This window comes from Pogona vitticeps, chromosome 2, assembly GCF_051106095.1.
Source record: "Pogona vitticeps strain Pit_001003342236 chromosome 2, PviZW2.1, whole genome shotgun sequence".
NCBI lineage: Eukaryota > Metazoa > Chordata > Lepidosauria > Squamata > Agamidae > Pogona > Pogona vitticeps.
This window is the reverse complement of record NC_135784.1, coordinates 294,125,414-294,140,781: the sequence shown is the minus strand read 5'-3', so window position 1 is coordinate 294,140,781 and position 15,368 is coordinate 294,125,414. Positions and strand designations below refer to the sequence as shown.

Below are 15,368 nucleotides of genomic sequence, written 5' to 3'. Positions count from 1 at the left end.
GTTATCTTTCCTAACTTGGAAAAGGTACATGGGCAAAACTGGCTATATTGGCTTCCTTTTTTCATAGCTGTAACTTAATGGAAGCAGTCCAGGGTAACTGGCAATTACCTATGGTAACTGGCAAAAATTTTCTGCACTTCTTTGAACTGAAGGTTTATTCCCTCTTTCTGGAAGTGTGATGTTCTTTCAAGAAAGCAACCAAAGCTACATATGTAACATGAAACAAGATGTGAAGTGATGTTATCCTTTCGACTTTTGCACATGTCCAGAACCCATGTTTAGTGGTTAAATCTAGCTTGCCATGGGATTCCATACAAATGGCTTCCCATGGCTTTCTCACAGTGGTATTTCCACAGTCTTCTCAGAAAATTAAGCAGGTCACTATTGCTGTTTTCCTATATACTTGGATGTCCTCTCAGTTTTTTGAGAGGAGGGGGCCTAATTTTTAAGGTGATCTTGAAATGCTTGAGTGCTGTTGTGGAGGAAATGGGAGCGATGCTTTATTCTCTAGCCTTTCCCCCCAGCTTCAGTTTCAAGAGGTAGAAGTTCTGTCCTGTGCATATATACAGTAGGTATCCTGCACAAAAAAAGAAATTGTGAGAAACTCTTTTTCCAGAGAGAACAAAACCAAGCAAAAAAAGAGAAAAGATAAATTTAAACAAACAAAAAAGAACTGCAGAAATAGTCTGGCCAGTTTGTTACTTGGATTCCACTTATATCAGATCTGGTGGTTAGTGAACTGGGATCGACCATAGCCATCCATTTATAGAAAGCACCCTTGTTTCCTATCTGGATGCTTAGCAACCACCTGAAAAATACTAAAATTATGGATAAAGAGTCACTCTGTGGAGCAGAACTGGGTAAAGTTGCTTTTCTGGAGTAAAGATAAAGGTTCCCCTTGACAACTAAGTCCAGTCGTGTCCGATTCTAGGGGCCAGTGCTCATCCCTGTTTGTAAGCCAAAGAGCCAGCATTTCTCCGTAGACACTTTCCATGGTCACGTGGCCGGCATGACTAGACATGGAACACCGTTATCTTCCCACCAAGGTGGTAGCTATCCATCTATTCTCATGCGCATGCTTTTGAACTCCTAGGTTGGCAAGAGCTGGGACAAGCAACAGGAGCTCACCCTGTTGCACGGATTCAAACTGCTGACCTTTCGATCAACAGCCGTGTGGCTCATATAAAGTTCTACAGATTCCTCCAGACATAAGGAAGCTGTAGGTCAAGTAAGTAACTTTTCTGAGCATGCACTTATACACTGCAGGCCCTGATGATACTTATGCACTACTCTTGACATTCCTCAACATTTTTCTTCATGTAGACCAGAAAGAGAGAAATGGAAGATCAGCATATCAAGATACAGTATCAACACTTAGCATAGGTGGCAACCTTAAAAGCAGGCAACCATGACACAATTAACTCTGTTGTTTTTCCCTTCTCCCTCCCTCCCTTCCTTTTTCTTTGTATTCATAATTAAAAATTTAATTAACATCCTTCCCCACACACTGCCTTACTTGAACAGTAGGGTATTTTTTCAGGCTTGGTTGGCACTTTAAAAGCACTGAGTTGGGAGCAACATCCATAATCGTGATAACCCAGTAATACCAACTAGAGATACTCTGCACTAGGTATTCTGGGCAATATAGTCAACAGTGACCTCTGACACTGCTTCACTCAATGGTGGCCAAAGAGTCAGACAGCTAAAGGGTCAATTCTTTTTTAAAAAAACCCCTCCTGTTGATGAATGTGGGATATGGTGCTCCGTGTCCATGATTCAAAAGGCCAGGCAATGGCCCAATGTTGCTGCACAATACCATGCTTTCATTGACGTGGTGGCACTGCGGGCTAAACCGCAGAAGCCTGTGCTGCAGAGTCAGAAGACCAGCAGTCGTAAGATCGAATACACGCGCCGGAGTGAGCTCCTGTTGCTTTGTCCCAGCTCCTCGCCAACCTAGCAGTTCGAAAGCATGCAAATGCGAGTAGATAAATAGGTAACACCATGTTGGAAGGTAAACAGCGTTCCGTGTCTAGCTGCACTGGCCACGTGGCCACGGAAACTGTCTTCAGACAAACGCTGGCTCTACTGCTTGGAAACGGGGATGAGCACCACACCCTAGAGTCAGACACGACTGACTAAATGTCAAGGGGAACCTTTACTTTACCTTGTCAACAGGAAAAAGGATGCCAAGCTTTACCTAGCAAAGTTGGCAACCTCAAGATGGTCTACAGGATACCCTCTTGTGCTCACTACCATTCACAAAAGTGAAAAGGCAAGACACACCAAGAAGAAGAAGAAGTGAGGGTTATGCAAAGCTACCCTTTGAGCATAAGCTGTAGAATGCAGAATTGAATGATTGATGGAGGTCAGACTTTAAAGACTAAAATGAGCACAAGAGGGATTGCAAAGGCACAAGTTACAATCCTATGCTAATGACACCGTACGAAAAGCATGTGTGCAAATCTTGGAAGAGACACATTTGGGGAAGGCACACAACTTACTCCTGCTTTATGCAAGCTCCCGTAGCAGCATTCTTGGGTGCCACCTCGTCATCCTGTAACTCAGTTGTCCCCAACCTTTTTACAAATCATGGACTGGTTGGGGTGGTGGGGCCCGTACGGAATACCCCCCTCGTTCACACGTGGGCAGGGCACACTCATGGATGGGCGGTACACACATGGGACGGGCGTGCTCATGGGTGGGCGGGGCACACTCAGGTGCATGCATGGGTGGGCAGGGTACACTCGTGTGCATGCATGGGTGGGTGGGGTAACCATGTGTCCAGGAGGGTGGGCCGGGCATGCATGTGGGCGTGGGGGGGAGTGAGTCTGTCTCCGCGGCCCAGTCCTGCCAAGGCCATGGGGGTTCGGGACCCCTGCTCTAACTGCACCAGTTTGGGCGAAAACCCTGATGCCTTTCTTAAATTAGTCTTCACCTGCCTCCTGTCCTTCGCAGAAAGAGATGTGTGCAATATTGTCTTCCCCACACACACACTCACATACACAATAATAATAATAAAAATCCTAGGAAGACAGGAATGGTTGCATTCTGCAAGATAATTTAATTTAATGTGCATCATTTTTTCCTTTACATTTCAAAGCCGCTGACCTCTTGACCTTATCATGCATTGCACTAGAAAACACCATGGTTCCTTTGCTGTGCAGCCCAAGCATCTTCCCTTGGGGGGGGGGGTGAGCCCTGTCACGATGACAGAGGTGACTGCTAGCCAATGAAACTGTGACAGGCCTGACAGGCAAGAAAGAGGAGTTCGCTGCTGATTTCATATTAGAACTACTGGAAAAATTGTGGAACGGCTGTCTGCAAAGGCTATCAAGATTAGCAAAAATTCAAGGAAAGTTCAACCTGTCAGCTTTCGGCCTGTGACTGAGAATAACGCCAAAACATGGAATGTTTTTTAAAAAATATATTAATATGTTACCTTTTTTTAACTCAATAACTTGGTGGTGCATGTGGAGTTATTCATTACTTTAGCAGAACCTCATAACCACGGACTGCTTTTTAATTATTCTGTTTTTGTTTTTGTAAACAATGCACTGAAGAAATAAAAATATATCCATAGATATCCAAATATATCCAGTGGAAAAGCACTTTGCACACAAGAGGAACTAAAGAGCTCGCACAGCCAAAAACCTGCGATAGAACCCTTTCCCATCTCTACCTGGCCTTACTTCAAGATCCTCTGCTGAGGCCTCCTGACAGGTGCCTTTTTAAAACGACATGTTATATAACAACAGAAAAAAAATCTTTCTTGGCTTTGATGTCCCAAATATGGAGCGTTCTCCCCGCTCTGATCTTTTTGCTGCCAGACAAATACCTTCTTATTCACCCAGCCATGCCAATTTGTTATAAACATGTTAACTATTTAGGATTGTATTTGCTGTTTTATTGTCTTATCAAATACTTTTCTGTTGTCGTAATGATGGGTAATATAATTGCTTTATGCCACCCTGCTTGGAATGAAAAGTACTAGATACAGATAGATATAAATTCAATTCTTTAAAAAAAACCCTCATGTGTATGAATGTAGGACATTGTGCTTTTGTACTCATGATTCAAAAAGCTAGGAAATGGCCCAAGATTGCTGCACAATATTGTGTCCACATTGGCAGCACAAAAAAACAGCAAAGGGCAGCCTGACTGTTGACAATACAAATAGTAGCAGTCAGGATGGCCTACAGGATACCCTCTTGTGCTCACTACCATTCACAAAGCGACACCATGCAAAGGAAAACTCCAGAAGCTGACTCCTTTTTTCATCAGTTAAACACTTCCCATCCAAACACAAAGCAATTGTCACAGCTATGGTTCAAGAAGTGTGAGGCGCGGAGGGGAGGGGTTAGCATGAGGGAAAGGGAAAGTTTGACGCTCAGAAGGGGAGTAGGATGGGGCTGGCCTGGTAGGGATAATTAAACTCTATATTTTAATTATTTCCTGTAACCTGAGGAGCAACTCTTGCTTTATATTTAAATGTATATATTTAAATGCATCTTCTCCAAACTCAGATATATTATTGCTGCACAAGCATGCAGCAATATACAGTATATTGTGTGACAGCCCAATTCAGCATTCTGTAAGCCAATTCAAAACAGTTAAATTTACTGTATTATGATAAGTTTTTATAATACTGGCTGGGTAGCTCAGTGAGATAGAGGACTTGATTGTGATGCCAGAGGTTGGGAGGTCTATTCTGCACTTGTATGAGGAGAGCCATGCTTCACAGTTTTAGGCAAGAAGGGTAAACCACTGAGTACCCTGTACCTAGAAAACCTTGCTAGCATGTAATTATTATCATTTTAAATTACAGAGAAGTTACAGAACATTCTGTCCTGTCCTAGCTTAACATAAAACCGAAGCTGTCTTCTCCTCCCTATTTCCTGTTCTTTACTCAAACTCTAGTCTCCTGCTAGGGGTGGTTTTACCTGTGAGCTACAGAATAGCAGCAAAAAAATTACACATACAGTGTAAAGTAAATGACAAATGCAGAAATGAGTATAGTTTAAGGGTCTTGTATAAACCAACATCAACCAATCAATCAAGTTCGCTGTTTGGAGGAATTAGTCAAAGATATGCCATTCATTCTTGGAAGTGGACACTTATAAACAGGGTTAGAAAACATGACTCTGATCCCAAAAGTATACTGTGTACTGTATGTTTATTTGCAAGTAAGTTCAGCTAAGGTTAATGAGGCTAATGTCCTAATGTGTCTCGTTTGGACTGAAACCTTAATGTAGATTTAAGCTGGCATGCTGGAACCTGTGTGATTAACTGTTATTAAAAGACTATTGCAAATTCCAATATCTGTGTTGTGGGATTACCTTTATTAGGCCATGTTTTAAAAAGGATAAGATTATCTGTGGAAACCTTTGAGATGAAGAAACATTTCTTCACTGGACATGATGTTACTAAATGTCAGACTGGATGTTAGAGCAATGCAATCTGATGCTGATGCTGTAAAAAGGAAGAAATTGCACACATAACAGGAGGGCTCGTCAGGTCTTCGATTTCACCCTGAATGGCCCCAGATTTTGCTGGGAACAAAGCTTATTCTGTTTGAACCATCATTATTGGTACACATGTTTTCAAACTCCTAATTTGGAATGCATATTAAAACAAAATATACATTAACACACACACACACAAACACAAGATTATTTTCCTCTTTTTTTAAAGGGAGTCCACCATGGGAATTGTGAGCTGTTCCCTGAGCTCCACACAAATCCCATTATCTTCTAGTGTATTCTAGAAGACATAGGGTTGCCAGATACACGGGTATTAAAAGGAGGACATAGAAAGACAAAAAGGAGGACAAAGGAGGACATATTGAATGTTTCATTTGAATCATTCCAGATTAAACCCACAATCAATACAATTTTATTACAATAGCTGCCAATAAATGTCTCTTAGTGAACCGACCAAAAACAGTCATGTTAAAAATTAAAAATAAATTCAATTGAGGCTTTTTTTTTCAAAATACCAGGGGTGGGTGGGCAGGTGGGGGTGGGGAAAGCCAGGGGGAAAGGGGTCCTTCCACCTCTCCTCCTCCCATCCAAAATTATAACATAAAATATACAAAAGCCTGACATTTTAAAGGTTTTTACCTTTGCCTGCCTGATGGAGGACATTAGGCTAAAAACATCTGGCAACCCTAAGAAGACATGACTGCCCCCATAAGATCATCAAATTTGGTTAAGAAAATTAAATCTATGGGCATTACAATAGACTCCTTGGATTCAATTTCCCAACTGGAAGCATATCAAATGATAAATTGTAAGCTATTGGACATACAAACACAGGAACCGCAGAGCACTGCGAAGACCTGTTTGCCAATAAGTCTACAGATTCCCATCAAAGTTAGCCAACCAGCAAACTATTTTTACCTGGTAAAATGCTCCTAGGATTGCAGGGCCTGTACCCTTGCAAAATGCAATACCATTCATGTTGTGGGTGTATACAATACACCTACAACAAAAAACACACTGATCACCATAATCACCCATTTCCTGAAAAGGACAAAAGCTGATCTCACAGCTATAAAAACTCAACTCCCAAACAAACTGCACCAGAGCACAGAGTGCTGTCCTCTGAAGATGCCAGCCACAGAGACTGGCGAAACGTTAGGAAGAACAACCTTCAGAACATGGCCAAAGAGCCCGAAAAAAACATAACAACATTAGATCCTGGCCACGAAAGCTTTCGCGAATACAATGCAATAGCAGTCCATCGGTAGTGCTGTATGGGAGATTCAATGGGGTTCCATACAGCGAGAGGTGCTGCTCCTGCAATCTAGGAGGAGTGGAGTCACTCATATGATTTTGTATTGTCCATTCTATATGGATTTCCGCATAAAATATTTAGACCCGTTTTTGTTGAAGAAGAGGGGTTGCTTGGATTGTGAGACACTGAGGTACATTTTGTCAACTGGAGAGTCAGTTCTAGTGGAGAATGTGGTGGTCCTTTTGAACCAGATAGTGAGGGGCTGCAGTCTGAGACATAACAAATTTGCAGATCTAGTTGATTAATAGTTTGTTTGTTATCTTGTATATGTGATTTTTGGACCCAAGGGAGGTTAAAAGGACTCAAGGAAGGGCATGCATGCAAATAGGATCCAAGAAAGGGCAAGCAACACATTCTCCCCCCAAAGTCACCATAATCTTTGTACCTCATCAGGGCTGCCAGTCAGATGAGTGCACTTTTAGGTGTTAGTCCTAGCCCACTAAGGCTACACAGGGACTTCCTCAGAACTTCAGGCTGAAATGGCAAAAGACTGCGTGATTTCCCTTGAGAAAGCATGCTGGGGGCAGGACTACCTAGAACCCTACATCCCCACCAGGCTTAAAGCCCTACATAGTTTGACACTGTAATGCCTGAATAGGGCCTTTGTATATGCAAAATCAAGCATGTTCTGTCCAACATCCAGAACCGGAAAAGGGAAGATGTAATGAACATAAAATAAAATAAAATAAAATAAAATGTATGCTTTGTGGAGGTATTTCATGATTCTAGTGAATTCTGACACCCCCTCCGTGGAATAAACTCTGATTTCCTCAAATGGGGCCAACCTGCTGAAACTCAGAGGATTGTTTTTTTTCTGTTTTGCCACATAAGACAGAAAACCTTCATTTACAGTCAACAGATCATTACAACATTCAATAAAAACAGACATAGAAAATACAGATTCATAAAATACACATACAGAAAAATGCATCTTTTTTTGTCCAAATACACTACCATTGGCTAGGTGGATAATATGTGGATATATTTTGATTTTTTTGTCCCAGTCATTTTATTTGTTTGTGTATAGGGAAAAAGGTACTTGGTTGACTGGCTGAAATATGGGGGAAATAGATCACTACTGTGTGGAGGATAATGCTGAATCGTTACCTATATCAGAGGTATAATTCTGAGTATACCCTGAAGAACCAGTTGTGCTTAGAAGACTAAATTCTCCCATTGTAGTACATGAGGGTATATATATAAAGAACAGAAAAATCTAAGAGCAGGGGTCATGCACTGCCGTTTTTGCATATGTCTAGCAGTTGCTATAGCAATGGGTATAGTAACCCATAGCAGGAGACTGATTAACAAGGCCATGATTGCGTTAAAGCTGCAGTGACTCAGAAAATTCTACAGTATTGCCGAGTATTTTCCTAGCCTTGTTTTTGAGACATGGATAAAAAAGCTCCAGGCACTGTTGTTTCTTCTGCGGCTGCTTACAGAATTTCCGTAAACAAGGAGGAAAGTTTGGAAGGCACCCTCCCTTACAAGGACTGGCCAGTACAAAATCGATTTAACGATAAAAGAGTGTGAAAGAGTGAGATTAGGGACCCTGAAGTGACCCTGTGACGGTAGAAACCTGGACAACAGACAAGCTGCACTTACATGATGAAAATGAATTGGGAGATAGATCAGGAGTGCTGAAGTTGGTTTGAAGACACATGGTGGTCATGTGGTTTGGGGGTCCTTGTGTGTGTCCTCTTGGAAAAATTATTAAGGCCTTTTTCGACTGCATTGGGTATAGGTTGGGGAGTGGGGGCTACCAGCGCTCTTAGAATAATTGCATTTAAGGTTTTGTCCGGTACCTGCTTGCCCTCATGCTAGCTGCCCCTCGCTAGCCACTGCTGCTGTGGTGTTTTTTTTTTTTTTAAATTTCTTGCAACCTGGTATAGTGCTAATTATTCATTTATTATATATTTATTTTAAATATTTTTTACCTCACCTTTCTCCTCAAAAGGACCTTGGGCGGCTCACAACACTTAAAAGACCATATCCAAAAGCTAAAAACAGTGTGTATACAAATATTAAAATGGAAATAAACAAGTATTATATTTAAAATGGTCAATAAAATCAGTACATTTAAAACAACCAGGCCGCCAGGAGGGAAAAAAAAAAAAAGGAAAACGCCTGTCTGAAGAGGACCATCTTTCCCTGCTTGCGGAAGGATGGCAGAAAACGGGGCCAGCCTAGCTTCCTGTGGGAAGGAGTTCCAATATATTTCAGTATGACAGAAAAGGAAATTAAAATAGATTGGACTGCAAGCTTTCCCTCTAAGCCACAGACAGACATGAACACACATGGGTTGGAGACAGAGAAGGTGCCAGGGAACCAGCGGCTGGGCTCCCAAAAATATAGAGTGCAAAAGGTCAACGAACTCCATCCAGCCACAAGGACAGGGGATCATTACACACAAAAGGCCAGCTAATGACACCCATCAACCACAGTGACAGATAATCTCTTCTCCTTTGCACAACAATACACCCACAACAAGGTACACTAACCAAAAAAGACAAAAGCCTATCTCACAGCCATAAATACTGTGCTCCTAAGCCAACTACAGCAGAACACAGAGTACTGTCCTCTGAAGATGCCGGCCACAGAGACTGGCGAAACGTTAGGAAGAACAACCTTCAGAACACGGCCAAAGAGCCCGAAAAACCCACAACCATTAGATCCTGGCCGTGAAAGCCTTCACGAATACATACCTTGCCCTGTCTCTACACACACAATTCCTCTCTCTCTCTCTCTCTCTCTCTCTCTCTCTCTCTCTCACTCACTCACTCACACACACACACACATACACACACACACCACTCCTGAGTCAAAAGAGTGCACGTTCCTGTGTTGTGTAGTCGGAATTGTTAAAAATATTTTCAAACATGCTAAACTTGATTCAAAACCAGTTTTTTTTTCAGCCGCGTGTAACTGTTTTCTGTTTTCCTCTTGCAAGTGAAAGGCACAATCTGTTTTCCTCTTGAAAGTGGAAGGCACAATCATTCTGTGAAGATTACAGAAATAAATTCTGATTGTCCAGTTGTACATGAAATTAGCACATGCGGTTTTATGCAAACCAGTATCCTTCTCAGTCCTCTTTCTCCGATGATGGATGGACTCTCTTCTGTGTATGTGACCATTACATATCAGCTCCCCGCTCCCACAGCCCCCTTCAAAGCATATTTTATGCATAGTCCTGTGGACTCTAACTGTAACGTTCCCGGGGGTTACAACAGCAGAGTCCGATAAGCCAGTCCTATGTCAGAAATTCAGAGAATGCAGAGCCGATATCCAAATACCAAAGCCAACTCACACAACGTAGTCCAGGGTCAGAGTCCAAAGCCAAAATGCACAACGTAGTCCAGAGTCAGAGTCCAAAGCCAAGGGTCCAGAGAACAAGGTTCAATGTAGTCAGGAGCTTGGATGCAAGCCAGAGGTTTGACTTGTTGCTTCCACAGACTTTCAGCCATCTGAGAGCTGTTTATATAGTAAAAACAGTCCTTGAACTGCTGGAAACCTTTTCATCCTGTCAGAACTCAGGGCTAGTTGATTGGATGTTTCTGCGGGCAGCCTTCAAGCGATCCTCTGACCTTTTTGTCATACGTCTTCCCCTCAGCCTGACCCTCAGCCTGTCTACTGGGGGAGGAGAATCTGGAGGCGATTCAGCTGTTTGTATTTCTAATCACTCAGCATTCTCCTCAGCTACAGTTAACCCCTCAGGTTCTGGATCTTCGGCTGCACTCATGACACTAACAAAGGCTTGGGTATGTGTGATACTGATAAGCATGAATATGTTTGAGTGAGAGTAGTGTGTGGATGGATGCAAACAGAGTCTGTAGGTGGCTTTCGTCCTGGCCATTACTATATTTAACCCCACTTTCCACCCCCCGCCAGTTAATTATAAGCAAATGAAGTCCCAGGAGTAAAAAGTGCTCCCCACATTTGAGGATAAGTAGATAATGAAGTGACAAGTAATAAGGACTGAAACCTTGTCCTCTAGACACTTTTTCCTTGATGGTGTATGTTCTGCTTCAGCAGTGCTACAATGAACTCTCATCAGGATTTAAGAAAAAAAAATTCAGAGTTTTTAGGCATGATGCCCAAGTGACTTTGTCCAGGAAGCTAGGTTTTTAAAAAATCAAAATAACTTTTTAAAGCTTTTATATTTATTTATACACATGTTATAGCTCCCAGTCTTCCATGCCTCTCCTGTAGACACTCTTGGATCTCAACTCCTCTTGTTGTCATCAAATCTAGTTCTACCAAGCACAGACTGTTACAGATCTTATCTAGCAATGCTTTGCCTGCAACAATATTATAGCCTTAGATAAATGCCAAAAATAAGCAAGCAAATAACATCTACAGATGCATACACATTAAAGTGTCAAACAAGGTGAGAGCAAGAGGAATAAATGATCTGAAATATCTTTGTATTCTGGAAACTGAAGGTACTGAGAGAAGCACACATGTCGTATGCATGGAGTTGGCCATTTATTTGTTTGTTTGTTTCATTTATTAGCCACTCTCTGGTCATGATTCTTAGAATGGCTTACATCATAAAGCATAACAGTACTATAAAACCATGCAGCAATCCATTTGTGCAGATTGTTAAAAATGTAGCATACAATGAAAAATAAGATTGAAAGTCTTGGGCACCTGGCAGGAAATGGGAAAACGTGGTTTCAGGTCAATGTCTTTGGAGAGAGATTTCCAGCAGGAAAAAGTCATTTACAGGTACTCCTGACCTGATGAACTTTTTAGAAAACTCAAAAAATCAAATATGGGCTGAAATCTCATTTATATGCTTGCTTGCTTGCTTGCTTGCTTGCTTGCTTGCTTGCTTGCTTGCTTGATTGATTGATTGATTTCTATACTGCCCATCTGACTGATGGTCCCTCTGAGCAGTTTACAACAGTGACAATAACAAAAAATAACAGAAACATAAAGTGAAAACTAAAAATAAGTTAATATTACATTTAAAAGCAGGCGGTAATTTAATATTGGAGGCTGGTACTCTTACTGAAATTCAGTTGGCATATTTTGAAGCATGCAAAGGTTTTGAGGGTGTTCTTGAAGGTCCCCAGAGAGTGGTTCAGGCAGATTTTGGGTGGTATCTCACTGCTTTTGATAATGTTTACTTTTTCCCCCAATTGACATTTTCTTGCACCCTATCATCAGTTTGCATTTTTAAGTCTGCATGAAAATTAGTACAATATATATTTTCTATGCATATTTTTGAAAGCAATTCCCTCTAAGATACTTTTTCTTAAAATACATTTTTCTTCAATGTATGGATTTTTTTCCAGAAAAGACAACCATAGCACTGTATTTGGAAAAAAATGTGACTAGGAAGCGATAATTGTAGTTTGCTAGTACCTACTCTATAATTATACTTTCCTAATTATACCTTTATACTACTTACAAAGTCAGGGAGCTTTGCAAGTGTATTGGAAGCAACAGCACACAATTGTGTTCTGGGTCACGAAATGAAACTCAGCCATATTAAAAAGTGATCTGAATGAATTTCTACCCCATCCTTAATGAGGATTCAGGAATTCTGTGGTGCACATTAACATTTTTCAATCAACATGCTAGGTACTTTCTCCTATTCTCAGGCCAGAAACAGATATTAGAGATAGTCTATGAGTGGAGGATGAAAATTCTTACCTGATGTTAGCATCTGAGTGTCATAGCATAAGGTTATCTCATCTCTACGATTATGCAAAATAGCTTGCTTTTATTTGGTGGTTGGTGTTCAGGATTCAAACGTGGGATTCCATTGAAGAAGTCTAATTTCATAAAGACAGAAAGAACACGTCAATCAAATCTCTGCAAAATAAATGTATTTTCAATTCCAATTTCAGGCTAACTCTAACAACGTTATTGATGACGACAACGACGATGATTATTGTGTGTTGTCAAGTCAATTCTGACTTATGGTGATCCTTTCCAGGGTCTTCTTGGTAAAAAGAACTCAGAAGGGATTTACCGTTCCCTTTTTCTGGGGACATCTTGGGACTGCGCAGCTTGCCCAAGGTTACACAGGCTGGCTGTTCTGGGATTAATAGTGGGAATTGAACTTCCAACCTCTGGCCCCACAGCCACATACCTAGCTAACTCAGCTATCCAGCCAGATTTCTTCAGTGTATAGAAAATAATAATAATTGACTTAATTTGTAAGGTTGTTGTAATGATTGCAACTGGGTCACATGTGAATTTGACCAAACTCCAAGAGGCAGTGCAAGACAGGAGGGCCTGGCGTGCTCTGGTCCATGGGGTCAGAGTAGTGGAGATGCAAAAGAGTCGGACATGACTTAACGACTAAACAACAAGAGCATGTGAAATGCTCTAAACACTTATACGTTCAATACAAATATTACATATATTAAGTACATTGTGAAATCTGAATAAGGAATGTCACACAAAATCTTTTATGGCATCCCTGTTTTCATACTAATGAATTTAAGAAACATAACAAGTTTGAACCACATTTATACAGTACTTTATGAGCCTGCCCAGGCGCTATGATCAATGGGAAGGCCTCTCTCTTGGTTTTACCACCTTCACAGGTGCATTTGGTAAGTGCATGTGAGAGGAGGGCCTTCTCTATCACTGCTCCCAGACTCTGGAACTCCCTTCCACAGGAGGCCAGGCTGGCCCCATCTTTGCTGTCTTTCCGCAAGCAGGCAAAGGCCTTCAGGCAGGCTTTCCCTTAGTGACTAGATGTCTAAGAGGGTGTTTTTTTAATGGATTGTTGTGCCCTTTTGATTTTATTTATTTATTTATTTATTTATTTATTTATTTATTTATTTATTTATTTATTTATTTATTTATTTATTTATTTATTTATTTATTTATTTATTTATTTATTTATTTATTGGACTTGTATACCGCCCCATAGCGCTACAAGCACTCTCCGGGCGGTTTACAATTTTTAATTATACAGGCTACACATTGCCCCCCCCAGCAAGCTGGGTACTCATTTTACCGACCTCGGAAGGATGGAAGGCTGAGTCAACCTTGAGCCGGCTACCTGGGATTTGAACCCCAGGTCGTGAGCACAGTTTTAGCTGCAGTACAGCGTTTTAAGCACTGCGCCACGAGGCTCCTCGTGCTTTACTGTTGATTTTATTTGCTGGTTTTAATATAATATTTTTAAAATTCTTTTTAATATTTGTATACTTACTGTTTTTGCTTTTAAATATTGTCTTTTTCATTATATAAGCCACCTTGGATCCTTTTCAAGAAGAAGGGTGAGATAAACATATTTTAAATAAATAATAAATATCCTACTCCACTGGGCTAGAGGTGTTCGCTATTAAATAATCTTATTTTTTTTTAAAGGCTACATTCTTTTAAAAAAGAGATTACATTCTTAAAAAATGTTTACAAAATGGAGCATAACTCAGAAATTTCATTGAGATTTAACATGCTTCTCTGATATATATAAAGACAAGCAGCTTTGGATGTCTTTATAAGGCATATCATCTAATTCAGTGGTTCCCAACCTTGGGTCCCCAGATGTTCTTGGACTGCAACTCCCAGAAATCCTGACCAGCACAGCTAGTGGCGAAGGGTTCTGGGAGTTTTAGTCCAAGAATGTCTGGGGACCCAAGGCTGGGAACCACTGATCTAATCAGTTTATAATTTTAGTTCTCCAGTTTCTCTCCCACGTATCTTACAAATGGCATGTGTTGTTTGGCCATAGGACACTTAATCGATTTTTTAAAAATAGATCCGTTTTCTTTGGACACTGTTCCTACATTGTTTTTATTGTCATCTTATTTTAACACAATGCACCCTTCCAGTCATGTGTTGAAGTATTAGACCTCCCATTAACATGGCACAGTCAGTGCTGAAGAATTCTGGGAATTGTAGACCATCAACACTGGAAGGCTGCACATTACCCATTCTATTTAACACTTTGTTTAATTAATTAGTGATTTTACAATGTAGAGACAACATCCGTATCACAAGCAAATCTTTAAATCTACCGTCAAGTCCTTTGGAAGTGCTACCAAGTGAGCAACCAGAACATGACACTGGCCTTGGCTACTTCGAGATCTGTTGGGTTGGAGCTGATGGGGGTTTAGTCCAGTATATCTTGTTTGGGGAACGGTGCTGAGCCAAAAAGAACGCAATATCATTAGCGTACATCCATGTGCATGTGTTTCCAGGTGCCTTTGCCACCTTTGAAAGACCTGTACATGCTCTTCAGAACAACCTTGCCTTGCTTCTAAATGCCCATGTGCCAAGCAACAATATTCATGATGTGCCTGCAACAACAACACGGTTGGGTGAGTTTGTTTTTATTTTTAAAAGAGCGTGTAAAAATTTGGCACTGGATCAAACTGTTCCAATGCTTGCCAAATCACAACAATGGAAGATAGGTTGATGTTTCCATTAGCTACTGTAGGTACTAGGTTGATGTCTCCATTAGCTACTGTAGGTACCAAAAAAACACAACCTGGTTTTCTGTAATATGCTCAATTATGCTAAAAACATTCATACTCCCCACCCCCAAATCCCACAACATAAGCAAAACCTTCAACAGAGTTTCCCAAAGGCTAGGTTGGTTC

General features: G+C 40.9%; 1 protein-coding gene across 3 annotated transcripts in view; it reads right to left on the bottom strand.

Moving 5' to 3' along the window:
- The window catches only part of PRLR (prolactin receptor), a 129,851-nt gene that overhangs the window by 50,047 nt on the left and 64,436 nt on the right, over positions 1-15,368 (bottom strand). For all 3 annotated transcript variants that reach the window (XM_072992849.2, XM_072992848.2, XM_020795712.3), the window contains exon 2: positions 12,457-12,578. The gene's annotated coding sequence lies outside the window, so the exon portion shown is untranslated. The remainder of the gene's footprint in view (positions 1-12,456; positions 12,579-15,368) is intronic.